General features: G+C 38.9%; 1 long non-coding RNA gene across 1 annotated transcript; it reads right to left on the bottom strand.

Moving 5' to 3' along the window:
- Positions 1 to 2,160: 2,160 nt before the first annotated feature.
- On the bottom strand, positions 2,161 to 8,263 carry LOC142741972 (uncharacterized). Its single transcript, XR_012881255.1, has 2 exons — positions 8,201 to 8,263; positions 2,161 to 5,535 (listed from the first exon to the last, which is right to left on the bottom strand). It is a non-coding gene; the product is annotated as an uncharacterized LOC142741972 (long non-coding RNA).
- Positions 8,264 to 9,302: the final 1,039 nt, after the last annotated feature.

Here is a 9,302-nt window from a genome sequence, read left to right as displayed (position 1 = left end):
AGTACGGAATGTAGGGGGCCGGACCCCTTTTATAGTCCAGTGTACTCACGGCCTAATGCTTCATCAAAGTCCGGTGTGCGCGCTGCTCTTACTGGATCCGGCTGAGGTGAGTGGAAGCGATTGCTGGCGTCTCCTGGGAAGGAGACTGGGTCCAGCGCTCGCCGACTCGTGGCTTCGGCTGTCATGGGGAGAGTGGCGCTGATGGCCCGCAGCCACGGACATAACAGAGTACTGGCGTCTCCTAGGAAGGAGATGTCGGTCAGCACTAGGTAGTCTGCGGTCGCGGCCGTCGGGGGGGGGGGGGGTAAGTAGGAACGATGAGCCGCAGCCGCGGACGTTACACATATTAGAAGTTTTTTGCTGAAAAATGTTTTCCTCAAACCTGGCCCCTGTGGCTCTTCTTCGGGCTCCCGCCTTCAAAACAAACTCTGTGTTAAGTCACCCCTGAAAACCACCGCCCGTATTTACCCTGGTCGATATTTTATGGTAAAAAGGTGGCAATCCTTGGCTGAATATTGTAAACTGCAGGACGTGGTGGATGTTGGAGTGAGGACTGGCCGGTTCTGCTCCAGATAATATGGGGGTTACCAATGATCCTGGGGGAATTTATCAATGGAATGACGTCAGCTTTCTGAGGTAGAAATTACGCAATGTTGGCGCACGCCCTATTTGTGATAAAATTTGCAGCTTTTCTAGTCTCCCAATACTTGTGAACATTAGACGGGGTTAATTGTAAAGGGCCGGGGCCGCCATAGGTCTGACACATTTACTAATTCTTACCACAGAAAACGCTGCAGATTGTAGAGTAAATCTTCGCTTTCTTTCCTGACTCTAAAACAGACCAAAATGCGCCAAATTTATTCAGAGACCTGGACCTCTTAGAAATGTGGCCGCGCTTTACTCCGAGACACTTCTGTTTCTGACTGGTCTATGGAACGCTGGTCTACATAAATCTGCCCCCTCCTCTATTATATTATTACACCCGTGTTATGGAAGAATCCCGGAGAATAACGACACGAGAGACGGTGGTTTTTAGCAATAAGCAGAAGTGTCATAAAAAGAATGACTTTCTCTATTTTATTAAATGATGAGAGTTGTGGCTCTTAATTCAGGACCTGGGGGGTGTAAACTCCTGGTGACAGTCAATCTGACCGCCCAGCGATTGTCACAAAGGACAATTCTCATTGCAAGGTCCTGAGGTAAGAGCCACAACCCAGTGATCCAGAGGAAGGCGAAGAAAACCCCCGGAGATCTGTCTCTAAGGGGAAAAATAATTCCTTCCTGACCCCATATGTGGCGATCGGAGATCACCCTGGATCAGATCGATCGTCTGCCTACTGCATCTGGACATAAAGCAGAGTCTGGTTATAACATCCAATACAATGTGACACGTCTACATTACAATGTAACGAAAGGAATCCTCTCCGACAGTTCACAATCAATTATTACCAGGACGCCTAACGCTAAAGAGAGGATCCCACCATTTCCTAAGGGTTCCACCAAATCTTAAGCCCTGCTCCTAGGAGCTTACAATCTAAAAGAAGGAACCCTCCAAATCTAAAAGGTGTTTTCCCACAAACAAAATTGTGTGATGTCAGATGGCTGGAGGTGCGAGCGCTAGGACCCCAGCGTTTACAGGAACGCAGGTCCCCGAGTCCCCTGTGTGAATGGAGCGATAGTTCACAGGAGTGACCACTGCTCCATTCACTGCCCAGAAAATGGACGAAGCTAAAACTGTCTCCCAAGTCCAATACGGACACTCCAAATGGAGACATAGCCCTGCTCCCTGTCCTCTCACTGCAGAGTACGCCTTCCCGGCTATACTAAGGTTCAGACAGACAATGGAGCAACTCGGAGGTCTCCGTCCGGTAGACAGTGAGTGGGGCGGTGGTCACGCATGTGCACTGACGCTCCATGTACACAGGGGAAACATAGACCTACGTTCTAGGGATCACTGGGGTCCCAGCGCTCGCACTTCCAGCCATCAGATATCTATCACCCGTCCTGTAGGATAAGGGATGAATGTTGATTATGGGAGAACACCTTTATTCTAACCTGATCTCTGTCTAGTGATGACGTCTTAATCTTCCCATGATTTCCTGACTGTCTCTTATTCTTGAGATTGTGTCGTAGTCTTGAGATTGTGTCTTATTCTTGAGATTTAGTCTTATTCTTGAGATTGTGTTTTATTCTTAAGATTGTGTCTTAGTCTTGAGATTGTGTCTTATTCTTGAGATTGTGTTTTATACTTGAGATTGAGTCGTAGTCTTGAGATTGTGTCTTATTCTTGAGATTGAGTCTTATTCTTGAGATTGTGTCTTATTCCTGAGATTGTCGTAGTCTTGAGATTGTGTCGTAGTCTTGAGATTGTGTCTTATTCTTGAGATTGTCTTATTCCTGAGATTGTGTTTTATTCTTGAGATTGAGTCGTAGTCTTGAGATTGTGTCTTATTCTTGAGATTGTCTTATTCCTGAGATTGTGTTTTATTCTTGAGATTGAGTCGTAGTCTTGAGATTGTGTCTTATTCTTGAGATTGAGTCTTATTCTTGAGATTGTGTCTTATTCTTGAGATTGTGTCGTAGTCTTGAGATTGTGTCTTATTCTTGAGATTGTGTCTTATTCTTGAGATTGTGTCGTAGTCTTGAGATTGTGTTTTATTCTTGAGATTGTGTCTTATTCTTGAGATTCTGTCTTATTCTTCAGATTGGGTCGTCGTTTTGAGATTGTGTCTTATTCTTGAGATTGAGTCTTATTCTTGAGATTCTGTCTTATTCTTGAGATTGTGTCTTATTCTTGAGATTGTGTTTTATTCTTGAGATTGTGTCGTAGTCTTGAGATTGTGTCGTAGTCTTGAGATTGTGTCTTATTCTTGAGATTGTCTTATTCTTGAGATTGTGTCTTATTCTTGAGATTGAGTCTTATTCTTGAGATTGTCTCTTATTCTTGAGATTGTGTTTTATTCTTGAGATTGTGTCTTATTCTTGGTATTGAGTAATATTCTTGAGATTGTGTCTTATTCTTGAGATTGTGTCTTATTCTTGAGATTGTTTTGTAGTTTTGAGATTGTGTCTTAGTCTTGAGATTGTGTCTTATTCTTGTCATTGAGTAATATTCTTGAGATTGTGTCTTATTCTTGAGATTGTGTCTTATTCTTGTTATTGAGTAATATTCTTGAGATTGTGTCTTATTCTTGAGATTGAGTCTTATTCTTGAGATTGTGTCTTATTCTTGAGATTGTGTTTTATTCTTAAGATTGTTTCGTAGTTTTGAGATTGTGTCTTAGTTTTGAGATTGTGTCGTAGTCTTGAGATTGTGTTTTAGTATTGAGATTGTGTCTTATTCTTGAGATTGAGTCTTCTTCTTGAGATTGTGTTTTATTCTTGAGATTGTGTCGTAGTCTTGAGATTGTTTCTTAGTCTTGAGATTGTGTCTTATTTTTGAGATTGTGTCTTATTCTTGAGATTGTGTCTTATTCTTGAGATTGTGTCGTAGTCTTGAGATTGTGTCTTATTCTTGAGATTGTGTCTTATTCTTGAGATTGTGTCTTATTCTTGAGATTGTTGTAGTCTTGAGATTGTGTCTTAGTCTTGAGATTGTGTTTTATTCTTGAGATTGTGTCTTATTCTTGAGATTGTGTCTTATTCTTGAGATTGTGTCGTAGTCTTGAGATTGTGTCTTATTCTTGAGATTGAGTCTTATTCTTGAGATTGTGTCTTATTCTTGAGATTGTGTCTTATTCTTGAGATTGTGTCTTATTCTTGAGATTGTGTCTTATTCCTGAGATTGTGTCGTAGTCTTGAGATTGTGTCGTAGTCTTGAGATTGTGTCTTATTCTTGAGATTGTGTCTTATTCTTATAATTGAGTCTTATTCTTGAGATTGTGTATTATTCTTGAGATTGTGTCGTAGTCTTGAGATTGTGTCTTTGTCTTGAGATTGTGTCTTATTCTTGAGATTGTGTCTTATTCTTGAGATTGAGTCTTATTCTTGAGATTGTGTCTTATTCTTGAGATTGTGTCGTAGTCTTGAGATTGTGTCTTAGTCTTGAGATTGTGTCTTATTCTGGAGATTGTGTCTTATTCTTGAGATTGTGTCTTATTCTTGAGATTGTGTCGTAGTCTTGAGATTGTGTCGTAGTCTTGAGATTGTGTCCTATTCTTGAGATTGAGTCTTATTCTTGAAATTGTGTCTTATTCTTGAGATTGTGTCTTATTCTTTAGATTGTGTCTTATTCTTAAGATTAAGTCTTATTCTTGAGATTGTGTCTTAATCTTGAGATTGTGTCTTATTCTTGTTATTGAGTAATATTCTTGAGATTGTGTCTTATTCTTGAGATTGTGTCTTATTCTTGAGATTGTGTCTTATTCTTGAGATTGAGTCTCATTCTTGAGATTGTGTCTTATTCCTGAGATTGTGTCGTAGTCTTGAGATTGTGTCGTAGTCTTGAGATTGTGTCTTTTTCTTGAGATTGTGTCTTATTCTTGAGATTGAGTCTTATTCTTGAGATTGTGTCTTATTCTTGAGATTGTGTCGTAGTCTTGAGATTGTGTCTTATTCTTAAAATTGTGTCTTATTCTTGAGATTGAGTCTTATTCTTCAGATTGTGTCTTATTCTTGAGATTGTGTCGTAGTCTTGAGATTGTCTTATTCTTGAGATTGTGATTTATTCTTGAGATTGTGTCTTATTCTTGAGATTGTGTCTTATTCTTGAGATTGTGTCGTAGTCTTGAGATTGTGTCTTATTCTTGAGATTGAGTCTTATTCTTGAGATTCTGTCTTATTCTTGAGATTGTGTCGTAGTCTTGAGATTGTGTCCTATTCTTGAGATTGAGTCTTATTCTTGGGATTGTGTCTTATTCTTGAGATTGTCTCTTATTCTTTAGATTGTGTCTTATTCTAGATTGTGTCTTATTCTTGAGATTGTGTCTTATTCTTGTTATTGAGTAATATTCTTGAGATTGTGTCTTATTCTTGAGATTGTGTCTTATTCTTGAGATTGTGTCTTATTCTTGTTATTGAGTAATATTCTTGAGATTGTGTATTATTCTTGAGATTGAGTCTTATTCTTGAGATTGTGTCTTATTCTTGAGATTGTGTTTTATTCTTGAGATTGTTTCGTAGTTTTGAGATTGTGTCTTAGTTTTGAGATTGTGTCGTAGTCTTGAGATTGTGTCTTAGTATTGAGATTGTGTCTAATTCTTGAGATTGAGCCTTCTTCTTGAGATTGTGTTTTATTCTTGAGATTGTGTCGTAGTCTTGAGATAGTGTGTTAGTCTTGAGATTGTGTCTTATTTTTGAGATTGTGTCTTATTCTTGAGATTGTGTCTTATTCTTGAGATTGTGTCGTAGTCTTGAGATTGTGTCTTAGTCTTGAGATTGTGTCTTAGTCTTGAGATTGTGTCTTAGTCTTGAGATTGTCTTAGTCTTGAGATTGTGTTTTAGTCTTGAGATTGTGTCTTAGTCTTGAGATTGTGTCTTAATCTTGAGTTAATGTCTTTGTGTCTTTTATCTTTTGATTTGATGAGATTTTCTGTTCTAGAAGAAAAAAAAAACACAATTCCGTTTTATGTTCACTACAATCCCCAGTATACATATCACCCAGTATACATATAAACCAGTATACATATCACCCAGTATACATATCACCCAGTATACATAACATCCAGTATACATATCACGCAGTATACATATCACCCAGTAACATATCATCCAGTATACATGTTACCCAGTGTATATATCACCCAGTATACATATAAACCAGTATACATATCACCCAGTATACATATCATACAGTATACATATCACCCAGTATATATATCAACCAGTTTACATATCACCCAGTATACATATCATCCAGTATACATATCATCCAGTAACATATCATCCAGTATACATGTTACCCAGTGTATATATCACCCAGTATACATATAAACCAGTATACATATCACCCAGTATACATATCATCCAGTATACATATCACCCAGTATACCTTTCATCCAGTATACATATCAGGCAGTATACATATCACCCAGTGTACATATCACCCAGTGTACATATCATCCAGTAATATATCATCCAGTATACATATCATCCAGTAACATATCATCCAGTATATATGTTACCCAGTGTATATATCACCCAGTATACATATAAACCAGTATACATATCACACAGTATACATATCACCCAGTATACCTTTCATCCAGTATACATATCAGGCAGTATACATATTACCCAGTGTACATATCCTCCAGTATACATATCATACAGTGTACATATCATCCAGTGTACATATCACCTAGTATACATATCACCCAGTGTACATATCACCCAGTGTACATATCATCCAGTAACATATCATCCAGTATATATGTTACCCAGTGTACATATCACCCAGTATACATACCAAACAGTATACATATCATCCAGTATATATGTTACCCAGTGTACATATCCTCCAGTAAACATATAATACAGTGTACCTATCACCCAGTATTCATATCATCCAGTGCACATATCACCCAGTATACATATCACCCAGTATACATACCACCCAGTATACATATCATCCAGCATACATATAATCCAGTATACATATCACCCAGTATACATATCACCCAGTATACATATCATCCAGTATACATATCATCCAGTGTACATATCACCCAGTATTCATATCATCCAGTGAACATATCACCCAGTATACATATCACCCAGTATACATATCACCCAGTATACATATCATCCAGTATACATATCACCCAGTATACATATCATCCAGTATACATATCACCCAGTATACATATCATCCAGTATACATATCACCCAGTATATATATCCCCCAGTATACATATCATCCAGTATACATATCACCCAGTGTACATATCCCCCAGTTTAAATATCCCCCAGTGTACATATAATAGAGTATACATATCATCCGGTATACATTTAACCCAGTATACTTGTAAACCAGTATACATATCATCCAGTATAGATATCACCCAATGTACATATCATCCAGAATACATATCACCCACTATACATATCATCCAGTATACATATCACCCAGTATACATATCATCTAGTGTACATATCAACCAGTATATACAGCACACAGTATACATAGCACCCAGTATACATATCACCCAGTATACATATCACTCAGTATATATATTACCCAGTATACATTTCACCCAGTTAACATATCACCCAGTATACATATCACCCAGTATACATATAACCCAGTATATATATCATCCAGTATACATATAACCCAGTATACATATCACCCAGTATACATATCACCCAGTATATATATCATCCTGTATACATATAACCCAGTGAACATATCACCCTGTATACATATCACCCAGTATACATATCACCCAGTATACATATAACCCAGTATACATATCACCCAGTATACATATCCCCCAGTATACATATCACCCAGTATATATATCACCCAGTATACATATCACCCAGTATACATATCATCCAGTATACATATCATCCAGTATACATATCACCCAGAATACATATCATCCAGTGTACATATCACCCAGAATACATATCACCCAGTATACATATCCCCCAGTATACATATCACCCAGTATATATATCACCCAGTATACATATCACCCAGTATACATATCACCCAGTATACATATCATCCAGTATACATATCACCCAGAATACATATCATCCAGTGTACATATCACCCAGTATACATATCACCCAGAATACATATCACCCAGATCAAATATGAATTACAGATATACAAAATAATAGACATGAATAATCCAGTGAGGGAATCTTATCAAATGTTCTACGCCACTTTTATGCCGTATAAAAAGTCACATTATGGTGCACGCCATATTTGCGCCATAGTTGCAGCTTTTCACAGATTTCACCACTTTTATAAGTGACAAGAATAGTTAGCGGGGTTTCACAGCGGGAGCGGGAGAGCGGGAGCGGGGCCCCTCATAGACCAAAATATTTAGCATCACTTATGGCAGAAATTGGCACAAAATATGGAGCAAATCTACTCCTTCTCATAGCAGACGTAGATATCAATCAATACTCCGATACTGGTAGATGAAACGCCGGTCATATGGTCATAGAGAAAGTTCAGATCCTGGAATCTCCTTAGGGACATATGTCAGCTGATAAATGTCGGGTGTATAACTTCCCTACATACCTGGAGGACTTCTCTTCCTTTCTTGGTGCTGGTCACGTGGAGAGCTCTCCTCAGGTCTTCAGTCTCTTCATGTAAAAATGAGCCGTCCAATAGTCTATGGTCTTCATACACCAAGTACATAATTGTGATGTCATGGAATGTTCAGGTGTGATGTGATCTTGTGATGTAATGGAATTCCCAGGTGTCATGTGATCTCCTGATGTCATGGAATGTTCAGGTGTCATGTGACCTGGTGATGTCATGGAATGTTCAGGTGTCATGTGATCTCCTGATGTCATGGAATTTTCAGGTGTCATGTGGTCTTGTAATGTCTTTTGGTGTAAAGGATGCCATTGTTAAATATTAATAAAGTTTCCAATATTTAAACGGATGTCATCCATTTTGTTGGTGGGATTGTCAATCTGTGTTATGTTATGTCAATTCTTAAAGGGTAACTAAACTTCCGACAAGCTTCTGACATGTCATAGTGACATTTCAGAAGTTTTGATTGGAGGGGGTCCAAGCACTGAGACCCACCAATCGCTAAAACTAAGCGGCAGAAGTGCTCGGCTTTTTCCGGAAATCAGTGTATCTGAGTGCGGACTCAATAGAAAGTCTATGAACCCGTACTCCGATACATCGGCTTTCCGGAAAATGATGAACAGAAACTAAGCTGCTCAGCACTCACAGGAGCTCTTCTGCCGCTTCGTTTTAGGATTGGTGGGGGTCTCAGTGCTTGGACCCCCTACAATTAAATCTTCTGACATGTCACTATGACGTGTCAGAAGTTTGTGGAACGTTTAGTTACCCCTTACTGATTTGTATGGGTGCTCGCCCTAATGAGAAACCGTCATGTTTTGTCATATTTAAACCACATTCCTCCCCTTGTTCCTGGTGTCCTCTTGATTCCAGCGCTGTAATATTTTTTTCTGGCCCTCCCGTTGCCCCGCTACATCCCCAGCTCCGCGCCTACTATGCTAATTTTGAGTAAAGGTACAGAGAGTAGGAGACATAATCTGGCTAGTTCTGGCTTCTGCTGTGCCTGATGTCCACTCGCTCTATTTGGGACTTTCTGTTACCCTCGGGCTGTCTGATTACCTGTTCAGGTATTGCCTGCACTGCC

Source organism: Rhinoderma darwinii, chromosome 2 (assembly GCF_050947455.1).
Source record: "Rhinoderma darwinii isolate aRhiDar2 chromosome 2, aRhiDar2.hap1, whole genome shotgun sequence".
Classification (NCBI taxonomy): Eukaryota; Metazoa; Chordata; class Amphibia; order Anura; family Rhinodermatidae; genus Rhinoderma; species Rhinoderma darwinii.
Note: the sequence above shows the minus strand (reverse complement) of the source record. Positions and strands in the feature narration are given on the sequence as shown.